General features: G+C 37.5%; 1 pseudogene; it reads left to right on the plus strand.

Moving 5' to 3' along the window:
- Positions 1 to 16,583: 16,583 nt before the first annotated feature.
- LOC101084529 lies at positions 16,584 to 18,583 on the plus strand (annotated as a pseudogene).
- Positions 18,584 to 24,649: the final 6,066 nt, after the last annotated feature.

Genomic DNA, 24,649 nt, shown 5'->3' on the forward strand with positions numbered 1-24,649 from the left:
GCAATTAAAGCAGCAGGCTACCATAGAGGCTTTTAATGGTTGGGTTGAGATTAATCACGTTTAAAGGTTTAATGACATTAATTGTAACATTATTACCTAAACTTTGGATGTTAAAGATATGCACTGAAATTAGATGAAAGCCTTAGAATCATTTTTACTGGTGAGCTGACTCAATATTGCTTGAGGGACTCATGAGCTATCATTAAATAGAAAAACCTCTGACCTCTCCTCCCTGGTATACAACACAGAAGGTTGTCACTATAAGAAGTTAATTGTAAATCAGTGCCTGTAATAGATTGTATTTGCCATTTGATATTTTATTCAGGGCGCTTATCTGAAATCAGTGTATTTGTGTTACCCCAGTGGCAATGCTACAAAAATTAGACTTTTTGCAGTTTCAGGTTTTGAAGGGTGACTGTCTTCCTTCCTTCTTGTCCCCTGAAAATGAACTGCATGAACATTATATATAATCTATACACTATCCTAAATGTGCCTTCCTAATTGTTGACAATCTGTTGAACACTTTTCACATGGTAAACTTTAATTCTTTTATGTAGATTTGCCACATCCTTCTCAATATATACTGAAGACATAGAAATATTTTTCTCATTTATGGTGAATTACAGGAGCTAAAATTAGGTAGTATCCATCCCCAAAATTAAATGTAATATCAACAGAGTTTTATTTTTTTATTTTTATTATTTATTTATATATTTTTTTGCCAATAGAGTTTTATAAAATTCTTTAGGTATGAGATATATAATGGGGGTTAGTAGGTTGGGTATAAGTAAAACCAACTCTTTTTTTGCTTTTTCTTTTTTTTTTTAAATATGAAATTTATTGTCAAATTGGTTTCCATGTAACACCCAGTGCTCATCCCAACAGGTGCCCTCCTCAATGCCCATCACCCACTTTCCCCTCCCTCCCACCCCCCATCAACCCTCAGTTTATTCTCAGTTTTAAGAGTCTCTTGTGGTAAAACCAACTTTTGAAATGAAAATTTTAAACTGTAGTTTTACTTAACTATGGTTAAATATCTATGCTACTATATTTATTTTTAAAAATCATTAAATATGTAGGGTTTTTTTTTCAGAATTATCTCCTTCAATTTACAATCAGAAAATCATACCTATTCCCCTGCCTGATGTCCAATCACATTTTAGATTTCAAAGGTGATGTGATACACTATAATTTTTAAAATCCTCATTTATATGATTTTATTCACATAATAAAGACAAACTGAATAATGTTAATTGATATTCATAGGCTCTGAAATCAGAGAAACCCTTTATGGAACTCAATATTGATCACATGATTTTTTTAATTTTAACATATTTTTTTAATTTACATCCAAGTTAGTTAGCATATAGTGCAACAATGATTTCAGGAGTAGATTCCTTAATGCCCTTTAGCCCATCTCCTTTTAGCGCATCTCCCCTCCCACACCCCCTCCAGTAACCCTCTGTTTGTTCTCCATATTTGAGTCTCTCATGTTTTGTCCTCCTCCCTTTTTTTATATTATTTTTGTTTCTCTTCCCTTATGTTCATCTGTTTTTTATCTTAAAGTCCTCATATGAGTTAAGTCATATGATATTTGTCTTTCTCTGACTAATTTCACTTAGCATAATACTCTCTAGTTCCACCACATAGTTGCAAATGGCAAGATTTCATTCTTTTTGATTGCCAAGTAATACTCCATTGTATAGCTATACCACATCTTCTTTATCCATTCATCCATCGATGGCCATTTGGGCTCTTTCCCTACTTTGGTCATTGTTGATAGTGCTGCTATAAACATTGGGGTGCATGTTGATCACACAATTTTTGCATGGATTTTGTAGCTGGTGCTGGGGGTACCCTGTCTGTAACACGTTTTTATTCTATTTCAGAGCACACAAGCCTGGCCTCACAGGCCAGCATGTGAATTTCTTTGTCTGATCACTTTCCCTGGCCCCAAGAGGCACTTTCTAGCTCATTGGGCAGGGAGAGGGAGCCTAATGCTTGGTCCATCCACCCTAAGACTGTCAACCAATAGCTGATTCTACTTAGTCGATCAGCTCAGCTTCAAGGAAACTTCACTTTCCTTGACCTCCAGATAGCTTAACACTGAGAAGCATATGCTACACTGGCTCCAGGATTTTTCCATTAGGTTCAAGCTCCAATTACTACAATTTTAGCCGGCTTGATCACCTACCCTTCATAGGCAGGCTTTACTTGGTTCTCCCCCTTTCTTCCACCTCTACTTGTAGAGGATTATCTTCTAAAAACCACTTCTGGAGGAAGTGGCTTCTGGAGGAACTCAAACTAAGATACATGTATTTTAAGTAGAATCAAAATTTAGATTTATTTAATTCATAATGGGAAAAGATGTTCACAGATGATAAGTAATTTTGAACATGGATAGAAACTTGACATGGTGATTTTTATGTTTATGAATATAAAAGCTATTTGTAGGATTCTGGGGATTCTAGCACTAAAATATTTGGTTGTCAGAATATATTGCATTACTATTTAAAAAATTCTCATTTATACCATTTCATATAATAACCAAAAAATGTTAAACTGATGTTCACAGATTTTTAAATCTGTATTGAGCACAAAATTTGGGGAATGTGCTTATGACTCTCTTTTTTTTTTATTTTTAGAAACTGATTTTATAAAGAGACATAGCCCAGATTATTTTTGTCAAATAAGCATCCCCAAAACTTTATTTTTCGAGGAATAGGTAAATTACATAATACATTTTTAATGTTTATTTATTTATTTTGAGAAAGAGCACACATGTGTGCATGATAGTGGGGGAGGGGCAGAGAGAGGGAGAGAAAGAATCTTAAGCAGGCTCCATGCCCAGCACAAAGCATAACATGGGGCTCAAGACGGGGCTCAGTCTCATGAACTGTGAAATCATGACCCGAGCTGAAATCAAGAGACACCTAACCAACCAAGTTGGACACCTAACTAACGGAGACACCCAGGTTTCCCTAAACCATACGTTTAAAAAACTAATTATAGACGTTCCTACGATAACTATTTGTGTGGTTACATGGATTGTATTGTCAAGCAAAAAGATAAGCCCTTGTTTCAATCTTCTGTAACAAGCTAAGATATAATTTTTTCCCTTGGAGGCTAGAAAAAAAGTTATTATAATCATCTTATGAATATTCATATATAAATTTTTGTAGAGCAAAAACAAGTTGTAATAAATTTAAAGGATTGATATTATGCAAAGCATCTTTCCTGATTGCAATAGAATAAAACTAGAAACGAATAATAATAGGAAAAACAAAAAAAATCATAAATAAGTGTAAATTAGAGACCACACTCTTTAACAACAAATTGGCTGAAAGAAGAAAACACAACAGAAGTTAAAATATACCTTGAAACTACTGAAAACGAAAACAGAGTGTATCAAAATTTATGGGCTACATAGCGAGTGGTGCTACAAAGGAAATTTATAGCCATAAACATATTAAAAAAGAAAAAATATCTCTAATATAACCTAATATTATCTCTTGAGGAACTAGAGAAGAAAGAGCAAACTAAAGCCAAAGCCAGAAGAAAGAATAAAAAGGGTAAAGGAAGAAAAAAGAATAAAAAGATAAAGGAAGCAGAAAATAGGGGGAAAAAATAGAGAAAATGAATGAAATTAGAAGTTAGTTCTTTGAAAGGATCAACAAAATTGATAAAACTTTGGATAGGTTAATGAAAAAAATTGAAAGTATTAAAATCATAAATGAGTGTGGGGAGGGGTGCCTGGGTGGCTCAGTCAGTTAAGCATCCGACTTCAGCTCAGGTCATGATCTCGTGGTCTCCAAGTTTGAGCCCCGCATTGGGCTCTGTGCTGACAGCTCAGAGCCTGGAGCCTTCTTCAGATTCTGTGTCTCTCTCTCTGTCCCTCCCCTGCTCATGCTGTGTCTCTCTGTCTCTCTCAAAAATAAACATAAAAGTAAAAGAAATGAATAAGGGGAAATTACTACTGATTTTATAGAAATAAAAAGGAATATAAGAGAGGATCATGAAAATTGTACAATCTGATGAAATAGAAAAATTCCTAAAAACATACAACCCATGAAGATTTGAAGAAATAGGAAATCTGAATAAATCCATAACTAGTAAGGAGATTGAATCAGTGTTTAAAAACCTCCCAATGAAAGTCCAGACCAAATAATTTCATTGGTAGATTTTACCACCATTTAAAACAAAAAAATAACCATCTTTCATAAGCTCTTCCAAATATTGAAGAGGAGGGAGCACTTCTAACTTATTCCATGAGGCCACTATTACCCTGTTACAAAAGTCAGACAAAGACAGTAAAAAAAAAAAAAAAAAAAAAATCTGCATCTCTATATAAATAGGAAAAATTATCAATAATCATAATCTGGACCCAGGAGCATCTTAAAAACATCATACAGTATGTTTGGGGGTGAGGGGGTATTCCTGGTAAGCAGCCTTATTCCCAATACAAAGATCAATCAATGCAATACACCATATTTGTAGAACAAAGGGGAAAAAAAAATCACATGATTATCTAAGTGATGGAGAAAACTCATTTGACAAGGTTCAATATCCTTTAATGATGAGAAAAAGAGGAAACAACTCCACAGTCTAGGAATAGGAAGGAAACCATGACAGAAGCCATGATGAAGCCTCTTCTACTATTGGGTCCGTTCTCCATCAGTGGAGTTGGATTTCACCTGAAGATTGCAAACCAAGGCAACCCCCATCTGTGAAGTCCGTGAGACGTGTGCAGAGAATCCTGTATCAGCACTTCCAACTCAGGGAAACTGTGAGATAGAGTTGTTTTAAGCTGCTACACTTGTGGTAATTTGTTAGGGCAGCAATAAAAAAACCTCACATGCTTTGGAATCTAACAGAAGTCATTTGAGTGCAGCTCTGGGCCTGGGCTGATAGTGGACAGTTCTTTACTGCGATGGTCCTTTTAATTGTCTGCTTTCAAGATACCTTTACAATTGTAAATATCCTTGAGGACCCAAAGAGATTTTACTTATATGGGTATTTGTTGGCATTTGTCATAATAGGAGTTAAAACAATTCGAAAGCATTTAAGTCACTTAAAAGATAATTTCATCCTATGATAATTTATATTTAAAACAAACCGAGAGTGAAAAGATGACATTGTTTTACTTTTTTTTTCTTTTTTGTGAAATTCTTTAGTGTTTGTCAAGGACAGCTAGATTTTTGTATTTGCTTCTATAGCTAATCTTAAAGTAGAAAATGTCATGTAGCCTTTGAAAAACCGCATTCCACCCTCGTGAGTGAATGAGAGTAGAAAAAGAATAATATCTTAAATTATTATAAAAATTATTTTGATCTCATGGACAATTTCATGGGGTCTCGGGGTCCCTGGACTAACAATTAGGGAACTGCTGACTTAGTTTATTTAAACTTCAGTCGCCTTGGCTGTAAAATGATTAGATTAAATATATATATGCCATGTAAAGCATTTGGCACATTGTCAGAAACAGAATAAGGGCTCAATAATTAATTCCTTCTCAGGTTTGCCCTGACAAATTCATGGAAACTACCTCTCAACAATCAAAATCCCAGCTGCCCATGGGCCTTCATGGGGTCTAAAGAGAAGCCTGAGTTTATAAAGCTATAGTCCTTTTGGAGGCTTAAATATTGTAATTTGTGATATCTCCCTCAGGTTTTTTTCTTGTGAGATATTCAAAGTCTGTGAGCATAAAGAGTGTGATGCTAGGAGGCGCCCTGCCTCTTTCTAGAAATTTCCTCCGAGGTCAACTAGATAAAAATCTTTGCTCTCCTCCAGAGACAGAAGTTTCAGGGAATTTTCCCCCCTTCTCTTTAGGGAGAACTAGAGACATATGATGTCTCATGGTCCTTCTGGGAATTTGAGTTCTTTGCCGATTTAAATAAAACCTTTATTCCTAGAGGTTTAATTAGAACTTCATATTCTATTGCAAAGCTATCAGCAATTGTAATGAAGGTCTCGTGAGTCTGAGATTTCTCCTCTGCAGCCTTCTACAGCATCTTATGTAACTTACCTCTGAAGGGTCTTCTTTTGGTGAAAGATTCCTGAGGAATATCCAGTGCTTATATCTGCGTACTGGAGAGATTTATTGGCACTGTGGGATGGTTTTTAGGACGGTAGTTGAAGTAGGACAAGGTGGAAACCTGGCTATGTGGAAAGGAATGATATTCCTCAGTGAAATATCCTGAGTCCCTCCTAACTCAGAGTTACCTGGCAGACAGGTGCACTAGATGACCAGTTTCCACCCCCACCCAGCTCCAGGAACTTCTGCCCGCCGAGTTGTGACAGGGGCCGTGTAGTCCCTCAGTAGCTTTCTCTTCACTTCCCAGTGTGGTTGAATGGTGGGCTCCACATTAGGCTAACTCTGTTGTTTAAGAAGAGATCTGGAAGTAGGAGAGGCTTCACATGCAGGGATCTCCCCTGGATAAGGCTTTGATGGAGCCAAAAGAATAAAAGGACCTTCTACTAACTGATACTGGAGAAGATATTGACAGAGTAGCTTTGTTGCTGGAAAGCAAAATTCTAGTAACAGTTGCAGAAAGTCTTCTCACCAAAACAGTGTAAGAGGTGAGCTTGCCACATAGTTATTTCTTATTGTAATATTCTCAAGCTATCACTCAATGTTAATAATTATTAGGCTCAGAAATTACTATGCTGGATACAAGTATTTATCCTACCGCAAAATGGGATAGAGTAAGTGCCAATACCTTCAGCTAAAGTTGGAGAAATAGCGTAAAGTTCCCTAACTCAGTTGTAGGATTGCCCAGGCAGAGGGAGAATTGCTCATACTGACCACCAGGACCTTCCTTTTCTGAGCTGCTGTTAACTTATTCTCTATTGGGAAGGGGAGATTGCATTTAGGCTATCTTGAAATCTTCTCTATTTCACTGCTGCATTACTTAACAGATTTACTATATCTTCACTATTTTTAAAAGTATCTTCATACTTGAGGCCTCCTGTAGGCTGATGTTTTTTCAAAGGCTCAAAATACTGTCACATGTGTCTTTGTGTTTCTTTCTTAGGTTATTTTATTTTCTATAAATCTTTCAATAAAGCTATTTGCCTGAAACTTGGTTCTAAGCATCACTTCAAATAGGTGCAAGACATTAACTCACTTTGGCATTGCCATAGTCTCTGCAGATACACTGTTGTCTACACCTTCAAAGATTATTCCGATGTACCCTATAGAAACACTGCCTTAAAATTACATGGATCATTCATGGCATTTTTTGAAAGAGCAGTTTTCAAATGATTAAATTCTAATTTTGAACTTTCTAGTAAAGTGGAATTCATGTCTTGCTCAGTAGACAGAAGATGCTTTGTCTTATATAGAGATAGACAAATTAGTAAAGCATGAATTCATAAAACTAGAAGAATTTTGAGAGTTTGGATACTGTAATTTTTGGTATCTTTTTGAGGTCTATGATCTTTGAGATATTTACAAATCTATGTAGAACAGTGTAATGTCAATATGCGACCTGATGTGTGTGCATGTATACGAATTCTTTCTTCCATTTAACAAATATTTGAATGTCTGTTTCAAGAATTATACCAGCTATTATAAAAGGCATTCCCCAGAGATATATAATAGTAATTATATACAGAATAATTTCCAGAATATTTTTGTTACTAATTCTATAAGCATAAAAGAAAGTCAAAAAATAGGAATTAAAACTCTATCCATCATCCCTCAAGAGATTTATGTCCCATTATCTGGAAATATGTTTTATAGAAAATACACTGTGGCCATGTATGGTAAAAGTCTTATCACAGTTATGCGACATCAAAGATGTGTGGTGTTGATTACATTAAATATTTTTTTCTTTTTCTTTCATTTTTAAGTACATATTTTATTTATTTTTAATATGAAATTTATTGTCAAACTGGTTTCCATACAACACCCAGTGCTCATCCCAACAGGTGCCCTCCTCAATACCCATCACCCACCCTCCCCTCCCTCCCACCCCCATCAACCCTCAGTTTATTCTCAGTTTTTAAGAGTGTCTTATGTTTTGGCTCCCTCCCTCTCTAACTTTTTTTTTCCTTCCCCTCCCCCATGGTCTTCTGTTAAGTTTCTCAGGATCCACATAAGAGTGAAAACATATGGTATCTGTCTTTCTCTGTATGGCTTATTTCACTTAGCATAACACTCTCCAGTTCCATCCACGTTGCTACAAAAAGGCCATATTCATTCTTTCTCATTGCCACGTAGTATTCCATTGTGTATATAAACCACAATTTCTTTATCCATTCATCAGTTGATGGACATTTAGGCTCTTTCCATAATTTGGCTATTGTTGAAAGTTCTGCTAAAAACATTGGGGTACAAGTGCCCCTATGCATCAGCACTCCTGTATCCCTTGGGGAAATTCCTAGCAGTGCTATTGCTGGGTCATAGGGTAGATCTATTTTTAAATTTTTGAGGAAACTCCACACTGTTTTTCAGAGTGGCTGCACCAGTTTACATTCCCACCAACAGTGCAAGAGGGTTCCCGTTTCTCCACATCCTCTCCAGCATCTATAGTTCACTGATTTGTTCATTTTAGCCATTCTGACTGGTGAGAGATGATATCTGAGTGTGGTTTTGATTTGTATTTCCCTGATGAGGAGTGACGTTGAGCATCTTTTCCTGTGCCTGTTGGCCATCTGGATGTCTTTAGAGAAGTGTCTATTCATGTTTTCTGCCCATTTCTACACTGGATTATTTGTTTTTCAGGTGTGGAATTTGGTGACCTCTTTATAGATTTTGGATACTAGCCCTTTGTCCGATATGTCATTTGCAAATATCTTTTCCCATTCCATTGGTTGCCTTTTAGTTTTGTTGATTATTTCCTTTGCAATGCAGAAGCTTTTTATCTTCATGAGGTCCCAATAGTTCATTTTTGCTATTAATTCCTTTGCCTTTGGGGATGTGTCAAGTAAGAAATTGCTGTGGCTGAGGTCAGAGAGGTTTTTTTCCTGCTTTCTCCTCTAGGGTTTTGATGGTTTCCTGTCTCACATTCAGGTCCTTCATACATTTTGAGTTTATTTTTGTGAATGGTGTGAGAAAGTGGTCTAGTTTCATCCTTCTGCATGTTGCTGTCCAGTTCTCCCAGCACCATTTGCTAAAGAGACTGTCTTTTTTTCATTGGATGTTCTTTCCTGCTTTGTCAAAGATTAGTTGGCCATACTTTTGTGGGTCTAATTCTGGGGTTTCTATTCTATTCCATTGGTATATGTGTCTGTTTTTTGTTGTTGTTTTGGTTGTTTTTTTTTTGTGTGTGTGTGTGTTTTGTTTGTTTGTTTGTTTGTTTTTGCCAATACCATGGTGTCTTGATGGTTACAGCTTTGTTGTAGAGGCTAAAGTCTAGGATTGTGATGCCTCCCACTTTGGTCTTCTTCAAAATTACTTTGGCTATTTGGGGTCTTTTGTGGTTCCATAAATATTTTAGGATTGCTTGTTCTAGCTTCGAGAAGAATGTTGGTCCAATTTTCATTGGGATTGCATTGAATGTGTAGATAGCTTTCGGTAGTATTGACATTTTAACTATTTATTCTTCCAATCCATGAGCATGGAATGTTTTTCCATTTCTTTGTATCTTCTTCAATTTCCTTCATAAGCTCTCTATAGTTCTCAGCATACAGATCTTTTACATCTTTGGTTAGGTTTGTTCCTAAGTATTTTATGCTTCTTGGTGCAATTGTGAATGGGATCAGTTTCCTTATTTCTCTTTCTTTTGCTTCATTATTGGCGTATAAAAATGCAACTGATTTCTGTACATTGATTTTGTATCCTGCGACTTTGCTGAATTCATGTATCAGTTCTAGCAGACTTTTGGTGGAGTCTATTGGGTTTTCCAGGTATAATATGATGTCATCTGCAAAAAGTGAAAGCTTGACTTCATCTTTGCCAATTTTGATGCCTTTGATTTCCTTTTGTTGTCTGATTGCTGATGCTAGCACTTCCAACACTATGTTAAACAACAGCGGTCAGAGTGGACATCCCTGTCGTGTTCCTGATCTCAGGGAGAAAGCTCTCAGTTTTTCCCCATTGAGGATGATATTAGCTGTGGGATCTTCATAAATGGCTTTTGTGATGTTTAAGTATGTTCCTTCTACCCCGACTTTCCTGAGGGTTTTTATTAAGAACGGGTGGTGAATTTTGTCAAATGCTTTTTCTGCATCAATTGACAGGATCATATGGTTCTTATCTTTTCTTTTATTAATATGATGTATCACATTGATTGATTTGAGAATGTTGAACCAGCCGTGCATCAATTGACAGGATCATATGGTTCTTTTCTTTTCTTTTATTAATGTGATGTATCACATTGATCGATTTGCGAATATTGAATCAGCCCTGCAGCCCAGGAATGAATCCCACTTGATCATGGTGAATAATTCTTTTTATATGCAGTTGAATTTTATTTGCTAGTATCTTGTTGAAAATTTTTGCATCCATATTCATTAGGGATATTGGCCTGTAGTTCTCTTTTTTTACTAGGTCTCTGTCTGGTTTAGGAATCAAAGTAATGCTGGCTTCCTAGAATGAGTCTGGAAGTTTTCCTTCCCTTTCTACTTTTTGGAACAGCTTGAGAAGGATAGGTATTATCTCTGCTTTAAATGTCTGGTAGAATTCCCCTGGGAAGCCTGGGACTCTTATTTGTTGGGAGATTTTTGATAACTGATTCAATTTCTTCACTGGTTATGGGTCTGTTCAAGTTTTCTATTTCTTCCTGTTTGAGTTTTGGAAGTGTGTGGGTGCTTACAAATTTGTCCATTTCTTCCAGGTTGTCCAGTTTATTGGCATATAATTTTTCATAGTATTCCCTGATAATTGCTTGTATTTCTGAGAGATTGGTTGTAATAATTCCATTTTCATTCATGATTTTATCTATTTGGGTCATCTCCTTTTCTTTTTGAGAAGCCTGGCTAGAAGTTTATCAATTTTGTTCATTTTTTCAAAAAACCAACTCTTGGTTTCATTGATCTGCTCTACAGTTTTTTTAGATTCTATATTGTTTATTTCTGCTCTGACCTTTGTTATTTCTCTTCTTCTGCTGGGTTTGGGGTGTCTTTGCTGCTCTGCTTCTATTTCCTTTAGGTGTGCTGTTAGATTTTGTATTTGGGATTTTTCTTGTTTCTTGAGATAGGCCTGGACTGCAAAGTATTTTCCTCTCAGGACTGCCTTTGCTGCATCCCAAAGTATTTGGATTGTTGTATTTTCATTTTGATTTGTTTCTATATATTTTTTAGTTTCTTTTCTAATTGCCTGGTTGACCCATTCATTCTTTAGTAGGGTGTTCTTTAACTTCCATGTTTTTGGAGGTTTTCCAGACTTTTTCCTGTGGTTGATTTCAAGCTTCATAGCATTGTGGTCTGAAAGTGTGCATGGTATGATCTCAATTCTTTTATACTTATGAAGGGCTGTTTGTGATCCAGTATGTGATCTATCTTGGAGAATGTTCCATGTGGACTCGTGAAGAAAGTATATTCTGTTGCTTTGGGATGTAGAGTTCTAAATATGTCAAGTCCATCTGATCCAATGTATCATTCAGGGCCCTTGTTTCTTTATTGACATCTAGACCACCTAGATGGTCTATCCATTGTTGTAAATGGAGTATTAAAGTCCCCTGCAATTACCACATTCTTATCAATAAGGTTCCTTATGTTTGTGAGTAATTATTTTATATATTTGGGGGCTCCTGTATTCAGTGCTTAGACATTTATAATTATTAGCTCTTCCTGATGGATAGACCCTGTAATTATTATATAATGCCCTTCTTCATCTCTTGTTACAGCCTTTAATTTAAAGTCTAGTTTGTCTGATATAAGTATGGCTACTCCAGCTCTCTTTTGACTTCCAGTAGCATGATAAATAGTTCTCCATCCCCTCACTTTCAATCTGAAGGTGTCCTCAGGTCTAAAGTGAGTCTCTTGTAGACAGCAAATAGATTGGTCTTGTTTTTTTATCCTTTCTGATACCATATGTCTTTCAGTTGGCACATTTAGTCCATTTACATTCAGTGTTGTTATAGAGATATGTGTTTAGAATCATTGTGATGTCTGTAGGTTTCATGCTTGTAGTGATGTCTCTGGTACTTTGTTTCACAGTATCCCCCTTAGGATCTCTTGTAGGGCTGGTTTAGTGGTGATGAATTCCTTCAGTTTTTGTTTGTTGAGGAAGACTTTTATCTCTCCTTCTATTCCGAATGACAGACTTGCTGGATAGAGGATTCTTGGCTGCTTATTTTTTTCTGTTCATCACATTGAAGATTTCCTGCCATTCCTTTCTGGCCTGCCAAGTTTCAGTGGATAGGTCTGCCATTAGTCTTATGGGTCTCTCTTTATATGTTAGAGCATGTTTATCCCTAGCTGCTTTCAGAATTTTCTCTTTATCCTTGCATTTTTCCAGTTTCACTATGATATGTCATGCAGAAGATCGATTCAAGTTATGTCTGAAGGGAGTTCTCTGTGCCTCTTGGATTTCAATGCCTTTTTCCTTCCCCAAATCAGGGAAGTTCTCAGCTATGATTTCTTCAGTACACCTTCAGCCCCTTTCTCTCTCCCTTCCTCCTCTGGAATCCCTATTCTATGGATATTATTACGTTTCATCGCATCACTTAGTTCTCTAAGTCTCCCCTCATACTCCTGGGTTTTTTTTTATCTCTCTTTTTCTCAGCTTCCTCTTTTTCCATAATTTTATCTTCTAATTCACCTATTTTCTCCTCTGCCTCTTCAATCTGAGCTGTGGTGCCTCCATTTTATTTTGCACCTCATTTATCGCATTTTTTAGCTCCTCCTGACTGTTTGTTAGTCCCTTGATCTCTGTAGCAGTAGATTCTCTGCTGTCCTCTATACTTTTTTCAAGCCCAGTGATTAATTTTATGACTATTATTTTAAACTCATGTTCCATTACATTGCTTAAATTGTTTTTGATCAATTTGTTAGTTGTTGCTACTTCCTGGGGTTTCTTTTGAGGAGAATTCTTCCATTTCATCATTTTGGATAGTCCCTGGAGTGGCATGGAACTGCAGGGCTTTTCCCTTGTGCTGTGTGGAGTAACTTGTGTTGGTGGTCAGGGCCACAGTCAGACCCCATGTCTGCCCCCAGCCCACCACTGGGGCCACAGTCAGACTGGTGTGTACCTTATCTTCCCCTCTCCCAGGGGCAGGAATCACTGTGGAGTGGTGTGGCCCCATCTGGGCTACTTGCACCCTGCCAGGCTTGTAGTGCTGCTTCTATGGGATCTGGCGTATTAGCTGGGGTGGATCCGCAAGGTGCACGGGGGCAGGAGGGGTAGACTCAGCTCTTTTTGCCTTCAGTGGTCTGGCTTTGGGAGAGGCTCTGTGGCACCGGGAGGGAGGCAGACCCATCAGAGGGATGGATCCACAGAAGCACAGTGTTAGGTGTTTGTGCAGCGCAAGCAAGTTCCGTGACAGGAACTGGTTCCTTTTGGGATTTTGGCTGGGGGATGGGGGAGGGAGATGGTGCTTCCCAGCGCCTTTGTTCCCCACCGAGCTGAGCTCTGTCTTCCAGGGCTCAACATCTCTCCCTCCCAGTGTCCTCTCACCCTCCTGCTGTCCAAACAGAGCTGTTGACTTATAACATTCTAGATGTTAAGTCCCACTGCTGTCAGTACACCTCCATCTGGCCCTTCCACTTTTGCAAGCCAGACTTGGGGGCTCTGCCTTGCCGGGTGGGCTGGCTGCCCCCCCCCCACCGCCCTGGCTCCCTCCTGCCAGTCCGAATAGTGCGCACCGCCTCTCCGCCCTTCCTACCCTCTTCTGTGGGCCTCTTGTCTACACTTGGCTCCAGAGAGTCCATTCTGCTAGTCTTCTGGTGGTTTTCTGGGTTATTTAGGCAGATGTGGGTGGAATCTAAGCGGTCAGCAGGTTGGGGTGAGCCCAGCGTCCTCCTACGCTGCCATCTTCCAAACGACCCTCACATTAAATATTTTTTAACTTGAATGACTGTAAAGGTAAAGACATTTCTGTGTAATGCGTGATATTGGCCTCAAATAATAACTCATTCCATGTTGTCATTCATCTAGGAAACAGGAGTACCTGTTGGGCCATAAACTGGAATTAAGAAAAACCAATAGATGGAAACAAAGAAATGTGTGTCTTTTGGTGTTAAAATGTAAAAAGATGTCTAGGACGGAAATGCTGAATAGTTGGTGTTAGGATAATTACTTCCACATGGAATTATTTCGGCAGTAAGAGACGGTTGTCCATTGTAATCAGCTCCCTGAAATTGGAGGACAGACAGCCCTCAGCTGTAATCAACTAAGAAAGACAGATTTAACCCAGTACACCAGAGGTTACATACATTGTCATCAGATTATACTTAACCTTCATAAAATCTCACTTTCCAGTAACTAGTCTTTCTCCGTCTTGGTATTTAATATGAAGGTGACCTAAGAACGAACCAAAGGAAGTACATTTTACACCAGGTTGGACTAAATTGTATAAAAACTTGAGAGTCAGCATAATAGAAGCTGAAAAGCTGAAGTGGGGCCCTTTCATAGGAAAGGTGAGTTTGACATTAGTCATGATTATTCAGTTAGAGATTCTTTCCCCCCAAGTGATTTCTTCTGGTGATAATATGTCTGGATTTCTTTTCTCCTGCTTGTTTGCTTTTTAGACAGAAAGATGATGACAGAGATAGATTTGACTGAGAACTTTCGTGTCTATGAATCTATTATGGGAAAATAACAAAAGGTACAAAAAATTTATGTATAAAATGGAGTCAGCATGGGCCATAATTTCTATTGCATGCAATATAGTTAGAAGGTAATATATTAAATCAGTTAAAAGATAAAATAGTATGCAGCTGGCAATGTATGCTGCAGAAAAGTATTTTGTCATGGGGAACTTACATGAACTGATTCTAAAAGAAATAACACTGTTTAATTTTTAATTATATATGAAATTCTATGTACAGTAAGTAATGAAACACTATATGCAAATTATTAACAATGATCACTTTTGGCCATGTTTCCCAGTATTATCTCTTTAGTCTTTCATTAAATTTCATGTTTTCGTAAGACACTTTGAAAAACTTGAGGTCAAAATTTCATATGAGGTGTGTCTTCATTCACAGATTGTATCAGGCTGTTGAAACTAATCTGTGAATCTGAAATTCCCAAGAATCTATGATTGTCTAAATATAAAGAAAAACAAAAAATTTTAAATAAGACTAGAAGTATCCTTTTGCCCCAAATAAACCACTGTATCATATCAAGCTCATTTTCTTTAATCTTAATGTTAATTTAGTAAAATAGATTTGGCTCTCCAAAGGAAGTCTGTAAAGATGTATTAGGATTAAACAAGTAAGTTTAAGAATTTATCATCCCCTTAACAGTTTGCATGTCAAATTATATGCTCTACTAATTAAACGAGGATATTAGAAATTTGGCAATAATCATGATAAAAATATTGTTAAAGATCCAATAAAATCAGATTTTTTTTTTTGGAAAATAAGATTCTTCACTAAAAGGAACTACATCTTTTTAGTGAAATAACTTATTTCAAGCTGAAGTGGGAAATAAACAACTTGAGGCTAGAACAATTTAGGATGCCAGAAGTGAGAAAGTGCTTTAAATTGTGGAGTAATAATTTTATGCTGGAGATAACTTGAAGACTCCACCTTAACCAAGATCCACGTTGTACCACCAGTATTGGGACAAATTAACATTACCTGTATATTAATGGAAGCCATTAAGAAGGACACTTTTTATATCCTATTAGAAATTTATATTTTGCGGGGTGCCTGGTGGCGCAGTCGGTTAAGCGTCCGACTTCAGCCAGGTCACGATCTCGCGGTCCGTGAGTTCGAGCCCCGCGTCAGGCTCTGGGCTGATGGCTTAGAGCCTGGAGCCTGTTTCCGATTCTGTGTCTCCCTCTCTCTCTGCCCCTCCCCCGTTCATGCTCTGTCTCTCTCTGTCCCAAAAATAAATAAACGTTGAAAAAAAATTTTAGAAATTTATATTTTGAACTAAAAAGGGGCAATAAATGGAAAACCCAAGTTGAGAGACATAAACAACTGGTGTGTATGCTTCAAAAATATCAATTTCAAGGGAAAGACTGAGTGATTATTTCATATTAGAGGAGATGCAATGTGTGCAAGATTGCATCTTGGACCAGAGGGGCAGAAAATGCTGTATCTAGAATAGAGAATCATGCTAATGTTACATCTCCTGATTTTGGTTACTTATCCTGAATATGAATATCCTTGTCTTAGAAAAAAATGAAGGGACAAATTGGCATTACGCCTACATTTTACTCTTACATGGCCAAGGGGGAAAAATGTGTACATAGGAAAAAAAAAAAAAAAAGAATTGATGAAGCAAACTTTAAAACAATTTGGTAAACTATATATAATCATATTGTTTTAATTTTTGGATACTTATCTGAATAAAAATTTTAAACTAAAACATTGGACAAGAAAAAGTCAAGTAGGGACAGGCATAAAAGCTTCCTCTGAGTTCGTAACTTTTCTTTCCTCTGAGTAAATAACTTCAATTTTCATTCATATCCAGCTCTGACCTTTCTATCACACTTCAGTCCTTGATAAACTCTCATTAAGGAATGGGGGGCAACCAGTCGTGGACCAGAAATCATCCTGGTGGGATTCCAGCTCAGTAAAGACACTGAAGTGCTCCTCTCCTGTGTCTTCTCCCTGTTATATATCTTCAACCTGCTGGCAAATGGCGTGATCTTGGGACTCATTTGGCCAGACCCCAGACTGCATTCCCCCATGTATTTCTTCCTTTCTCATCTGGCTATCATTGACATATGGTATGCTTCCAGCAGTTCACCCAATATGCTGGAAAACCTAGTGAAGCACAAAAAAACTATCTCCTTTGTCTCGTGCGCTATGCAGATAGTTTTGTTTGTGACTTGTGCTGGTGAAGAGTGCCTGATTTTGGTAGTGATGGCCTATGACGGGTTCGTGGCAATCTGCCATCCGCCCCAGTACACTGTCATCATGAACTGGACAGTGTGCATGCTCCTGGTCATCGCTATCTGGGCATGTGGATTTTCCCTAGCCCTAGTACATGTAATTCTCTCTCTAAGGTTGACTTTCTCTGGGCCCCAGGAGGTGAACCACTTCTTCTGGGAAATCCTATCTGTCCTCAAAGTGGCCTGTGGTGATACTTGGATCAATGAAGTTGGGCCCCTCTCCCTGGTGTTGATCTGCTACGTGTGCATCCTCTGGGCCATCCTGAAGATCCAGACAAAGGAGGGGCGCAGAAAAGCCTTTTCCACCTGCTCCTCCCACTTCTGTGTGGTTGGAGTCTACTACTGTGTGGTTGGCATAGCCATGATGGTTGACTTGGTCCCAGACAATAGTCAACGTGAGGAGCAGCAGAAAATCCTTACCCTGTTTCACCACTCTTCAACCCATCGCTGAACCCTCTCATCTACAGTCTAAGGAATGCTCAGATGAAGGCTGCTTTTAACAGAGCATTGCAGAAAAAGAGGGCAATATGAAGAATGGTAGAATTTTTCAGCAGGGAATTTGTCTTCTCAAGAGATATGATTGCTGGTGTATTAAAACTCAAGAAATTTCCCCAAGAAGATTGATGGTGAGAATTATCAAAAGAGTTAAATTAGCCAGGTAGCAGAATAGAAATCCCTGAGTTTCCTCCATTCCTCCGAGGAGACAATATAGATCAAATAGCCATTATGAGAAACCAGTAGAGAGGATGCAGCACCTGGAGAAGCACAAAGTCAAGAAGAGTTACAGAAAAGTGATCAGGCAAAGTTATGATATTTTTCCTGTCCTAGTCACTCCCCATCCCTGGCCCCGTGTGGCATGATCAGAGGATTCCTTCCTAACTCCACTTTCTCTTTGGATGAAAGGAGAGGAGTGGACCATGGGTATTACATTCTGGCTTTCAGAGATGGCCGAGGAATGTTTTCCATCTGGTGTGATTTAGAGCCTGCTGGGAATGGCGGTCTGGGGGCCATCTTGGGGCCCCTGAGAAACAAACACTAACTTATAGAGCTGTAGGGGGATTGTAGCATCTCAGACAAACACCAGGGGGAGCAAGTGTTTACAGGCTCCAGAGAAGAAGCAGGCAAACCTCTTAACTGAGAAAATCCACGCACCAGTTCAGAGAAACTACGTCCCCATTAAAGCTTGAAAAGGTCCGCAGAATCTCTAACAGGGCAGATTGCCGAAGATCTTCCCCGTCCATGAAGCCAGTAAAGACTGGGAGAAGTAGCTGTTTTTCCAAAAGCCCACATTTCAACTCAAATTCACAAGATATGCCAAGAAACTGGGAAAACATGAGCCAAAGGAACAAAATTCATCTCCCGAAACTACCACTGAAGAAATGCAGATTTGTGAATTACCGGACAAAGAATTCAATATAATTATTTTAAAGATAGATGCTCAATAGTCTCAAAGAGAACACAAATAAACAACAAACCAAGGAAAATGATGCATGAGAAAAATGAAAATATCACCAAGAGATAAAAACTGTGGAAAAGAGCCAGACGGAAACTCTGGAGCTGAAGAATACGAGAACTGAAGTGAAAACTTCACCAAGGGGTTCAGGAGCAGAAGTTAGAAGCTAGCTAGAGAGAAATGAAAAAATAAATAAATAAATAAATAAATAAATAAATAAATAAATAAATAAATAAATGAAACACACAATAGACCCCAAATGGAATGTTGCAAAAGCAGTGCTAAAAGGGTGGCTTACAGCATAAACTCCTACATTAAAATAGAATAAAGGTCGCAAATCAGCAACCCCCACTTTATGCCTCCAAGGACCAGAAAGAGAAGAAAAACCAGATCCCAAATCAGCAGAAGGAAGAAACTAATGAAGATTAGGGCACAGGCAAAGGAACTAGAGAATAGAAAACCCCTCAATAAAAGGAGGAAAAAATACCAATGAAACCCAGAATCGGTTTTCTGAAAATTCAACAATATTGGCAAGCACTTGGCAAGCTGATACCAAGAAGATATGTAGAAGAGTCAAAGTCATGGAAGCAGAAACACAACAGTGGTTATAAGGGATTAGGGGAGGGAGGAATGGGGAGTTATTATTTAATGGGGACAGAGTTTCCCTCTGGGATGAGAGAGTTCTGGAGATGGAAGGTGGTGATGGTGATGGCATACAGTGTGAATAAGGCCACTGAGCTGTACGTTTTAAAATCAATAAAATTTTATATTTTTCCACAATATATTAAATGCTTCGGTTGATAACTGTACAAAAAGCAGTCTTGATGGATTATACCACCATAATGAGAGTTGATTGGTCTGCCTTCACAGGAACATAATTTTAATAAAGATAATGAGGATAGTGAATTAAATGATGAAGAAACTGTAAATTCTGTTTGAAATCATATCCAAGTAAATGATGAAAAGTTGTGGAAATCTTTAACTCAACTACAATTACATAAACAATTTTAAGACACATTTCAGGTTATGATAGGATAAAGTCAATGAAGTTCATTAGAAAATGCTTCAATGGTCCTGGAAGCTAAGGTTTTGAGCACTGATTTAGTGTTACATTTACTTCTGGCTTATGATAATTGCCAGTATTTCAAGATTGGCTCACCTGTAGAGACTCTTGGATAAATTTTCCTACCTATATTTTTAGTGTTTGAATCAATCCATCTTAAGATGGTTTGGGGTGAAACCAAGAGATGGGAGATAGGTTTGAAATCATCAACATCACTTAACCTTTCATGGTGGCAAAAGCCCTCTGGATTTGTGAAACCAGAGTGAGCAATACTCATTACGCTAATATTTGTAAGATCACTTTTACACAAAGTGTGTTTTTCTGTAGTTGTCAGCGAAAGCATTTCCTTTAGTTCTGAAAGTGTTCTCTTTTTTAAAAAAAAATTATATCTGTATGTTTTTATTTGGGATTAGATTTCTGGACTATATGGCAAGTGTGTGTTTATAAAAAAATTGCCAAACTGTTTCCTACAGTGATGGCAGATTCTCACTAGCAATATGTAAGAGTTCTTCTCTTTTTTCTCAAATTTTTATTTAAATTCAAGTTAACATATACTATAATATTGGTTTCAGGAGTAGAATTTAGTGATTCATCACATACAACACCCAGTGCCATCACAAGTGCCCTCCTTAATGCCCATCGCCCGTCTAGCCCATCTAGCACACCCACTTCCTTCCATCAACTCTCAGTTCTTTATTGAAAGTGTTCTCTTTATTAAGGACTGTAAACTGAATAACAGACTTAACTCGATATTTACTTGTTTATTAGATAAGTCATTAATGCCCTTTTTTAAAAAAATTATGGACTTTATTGTCAGTACCATTTTCAAGTTACACAAAAATTGAGTGCTAAGTTGAGAGTTCCATATACTCCCTCATCCCTTCTCATGCTGTTTCTCCTGTTTATAATGTCTTGCATTACATGTGGTACATTTGTTACAATCAATAGGCCAATATTGATATATTATTATTAACTGAAGCCCATAGTTTACATCAGTGTTCACTCTGTCTTGTACATTCCATGAGTTTTGACAAATGTATAATGACATATATCCACCATTACAGATTCATACAGAATAGTGTTTTTAATTTAATATTCTTAAATATTTTTAAGTCATCTCTACACTCAACATGGGGCTCAAAATCCCAAGACCAAGAGTCTCACGCTCTGACTGTGCCAGCCAGGCACTCCATCACAGATTACTTTCACTGCTCTATAAATCCGCTATGTTCTACCAACTCATCCTGCTCTTGGTCTCCCCAAGCCCTTGGAAACCACTGATGCTGTCACTTTTTAAATATCTTTAGGTTTTTATTTGAATGTCAGTTAACATATAGTTTAATATTAGTTTCAGGTGTATAGTAGAGTGATTGAACACTACCATACACCTGGTGTTCATCAGAAGTGCACTCCTTACTCCCCATTACCTATTTAACCCATCCCCTGACTCACGTCCTCTCTGGTAACTATCAGTTCTCTATAGTTAAGAGTCTGTTTCTTAGTCTGCCTCCATTTCTCTTTTTTTTCCCCTTTGCTCATTTGTTTTGTGTCTTAAATTCCACATATGAGTGAAATCCTATGGTATTTGTCTTTCTCTGACTTATTTCGCTTACCATAATACTCTCTAGCTGCATCCATGTTGTTGCAAATGGCAAGATTTAATTATTTTTTATGGCTGAGTAATATTCTATTGTATAAAAATATCACATCTTCTTTATCCATTCATCAGTCAATGGACACCTGAGCTGTTTCCATGATTGTAGATAATGCTGCTATAAACACCAGGGTTTATATCCCTTTGAAGTAGTATTTTTGTATTCTTTGGGTAAATTCCTAGTGCAATAGCTGGGTCATAGGGTAGTTCTATTTTTCACTTTTTGAGGAACCTCCATACTGTTTTCCAGAGTGGCTGCTCCAGTTCGCGTTGTCACCAACAGTGCAAGAGGGTTCCCCTTTCTCCACATCTTCACCAACACCTGTTGTTCCTTGTGTTGATTTTAGCCATTCTGACAGGTGTGAGGTGATAGGTCATGGTAATTTTTATCTGTATTTCCCTGGTGATCAGTGATGTTGAGCATCTTTTCATGTGCCCGTTGACCATCTGTGTGTCATCTTTGGAAAAATGTCTATGTATGTATCCTGCCTATTTGTGAATTGGATTATTTATTTTTGGGGTGTTGAGTTTTAGAAGTTCTTTTTATATTTTGGATACTAACCCTTTATCAGATATGTTATTTGCAAATATCTCCCATTCAGTATATCACCTTTTAGTCTTTTGATTATGTCCTTCACTGTGCAGAAGCTTATTTTGATGAAGTCCCAATAGTTTATTTTTTCTTTTGTTTCCTTTGCCTCAAGAAACATATCTAGAAGGAAGTTGCTATGGCCAATGTCAGAGAGATTACTGTCTGTGTTTTCCTCTAGGACTTTTATGGTTTCAGGTCTCACATTTAGGTCTTTAATCCACTTTGACTTTATTTTTGTGTATGGGGTAAGAAAGTGGCTCGGTTTCATTCTTTTGCATGTTACTGTCCAGTGTGCCCAACACCATTTGTTGAAGAGACTGTTTACCATTGGGTATTCTTTCCTACTTTGTCAAAGATTAATTGACCATATAGCTGTGGGTTCCTTTCTGGCTTTTTTATTCTGTTCCATTGGTCTATGTGTCTCTTATTGTGCCAAGATCTCCTCTTCTAATTACTACAGCTTTGTGATATAACTTGAAGTCCAGCATTGTGATGCCTCCACCTTTGCTTTTCTTTTTCAAGGTTGCTTTGGCTATTTGGGGTCTTTTGTGGTTCCATACAAATTTTAGGATTGTTTGTTCTAGCTCTGTGACAAAATGCTGGTGGTATTTTGATAGGGATTGCATCAGATGTGTAGATTGCTTTGGGTATTATAGACATCTTAACAATATTTGTTCTTCCAATCCATGAGCATGGAATGTGTTTTGATTTCCTTGTGTCATTTCCAGTTTCTTTCATCAGTGTTTTATAGTTTTCAGAGTACGGGTATTTCACTACTTTGGTTAGGTCTATTAATAGGTATCTTACTATTTTTGGTGCAACTATAAATGGGATTGATGCCTTAATTTCTTTTTCTGCAACTACTGATCTTCTTAATATCTCCATAATTTTGCCTTTTCCAGAATGTGATATAGTTGAAATCCTACAGTATGCAGCATTTTCAGATTGGCTTCTTTCACTGGCAATACACATTTGAGGTTTCTCCATGTTTTTTCATGGCCTTATAGGGTCATTTCTTTTTATTGCTGAATAATATTTTGTTTTATGGACGTATCACAGCTTGTTTATCCACCTACTGAAGGACATCTTTGGAACTTCTAATTTTTAATAATTCGGAATAAAGTTGCTATAAACATGTATGTGCAGGGTTTTTGTGGACATAAGTTTTAACTTTAGGTTAATATCAAGGAGCTTGATTTGCTGGATCATATGACAAGAGTATGCTTAGTTTTGCATTAAGTCACCAGACTATCTTCCAAAGGGGCTGTACCATTTTGCAATCCGACCAGCAAAGAATGGAAGTTCCTCTTGCTCCACATCCTTGCTAGCATTTGGTGTTGTCAGGGGTTTGGACCACTGTCATTCTAGTAGGTATGCAGTGGGTGGTATCTCCTTTTTGTTTTAATATGAAAATTTCCAATGACATATGCCACAGAGTATCTTTGCAGGTGCTTCCTTGCCGTGTCTCTTCATATCTCTTGCCCATTTTTATTTAATGAACTTTATGTTTAGAGCAATTTTATATTCACAGAAAACTTGAGTGGAAGGTATAGAGATACCCTCCATACTTTCTGCCTCCACACATAACATCCCCCACTTCGGTGGTACATGTGTTATCATTGATAAACCTATGTTGGCACATCATTGTCGCACAAAGTGCATCATTTACATTAGGGTTCAGTCATAGTGACCACAGAGTCTGTGTGTTTGGACAAGTGTATAATTATGTATATCCACCAGTATAATATCATACAGAGAAGTTTCACCGCCCTAAAAATCATCTGTGCTCCACTCTCTCTGTTAACCCTTTGCAACCACTGATCTTATAACAGCTTCCATGGTTTTGACTTTTCAGAGTGTCCTACAGATGAAAACATACAGTATGTAGATTTTTTCATATTGGCTTCTTTCACTAGTAATAGGCACTGAAGTTTCCTTTGTGTCTCGTCTTTGCTTGATAATTCGTTTCTTTTTAGTGCAGAAGACTATTCCAATGTCTGGATATTCCACATAGACATAAGTTTTCAAATCCTTTGAGTAAATACCAAGTAGTGCAGTTTGGTAGATCACATGGGAAAAGAATGTCTAGTTCTGTAGTCTTGTTTTGTAATAAACTGCCTTCCAAAGTGGTTGTGTAGTCTTGCACTCTCTCCAGCAATAAATGAAAGTTCCTATTTCTCCACATCCTAATCTGTGTTTGCTATTCTCAATGTTCTGGATTTTAGTCATTCTAATCGGGATTTGCATTTCTCTGATGACATCATATAGACTGTTTTTCATGTGATTATTTGCTATCTGTTATCTTCTTTGAAGAGATGTCTGTTAGGGTTTTGGTCCATTTTTAAATTGGGTTGTTTATTTTCTTTTTGAGTTTTGAGTTCTTTGTGTACTTTGGAATCAAGTCATTTTTCCTCTATGTGCAAAGGTTTTCTCCAGTCTTTGGCTTGGTTTTTCATATTTTTAAAAAAATGTTTTATGTTTATTTATGAGAGAGAGAGGGAGACAGAGCATGAGCGGAAGAGGGTCAGAGAGAGAGGGAGACACAGAATCCACAGCAGGCTCCAGGCTCCAAGCCATCAGCCCAGAGCCCTATGTGGGGCTCAAACTCACAAACTGTGAGATCATGACCTGAGCCAAAGTCAGATGCTTAACCGACTGAGCCACCCAGTTTTTCATATTTTTAAGTGTCTTTCACAGAGCACAACCTTTTAATTTTAATGAAATACAACTTATTTCTCTTTTGATAATGAAGATTTTTTATTTTCAATGGGTTAAGATTTTTTTCTTGTGTGAATACAGGACTGTTGACTTCCAAGCTGTTTATATGATTAAATAAAAACCAGAAATCACTAATTTCTCTTTGAATTTGTATTGGGGTGGCCACAGAAGTTAGAAATGGATTTATTTTTTATAACATATTGAAAATAAA

The sequence above is a fragment of the Felis catus genome, chromosome A2, assembly GCF_018350175.1.
Source record: "Felis catus isolate Fca126 chromosome A2, F.catus_Fca126_mat1.0, whole genome shotgun sequence".
Taxonomy (NCBI): Eukaryota; Metazoa; Chordata; class Mammalia; order Carnivora; family Felidae; genus Felis; species Felis catus.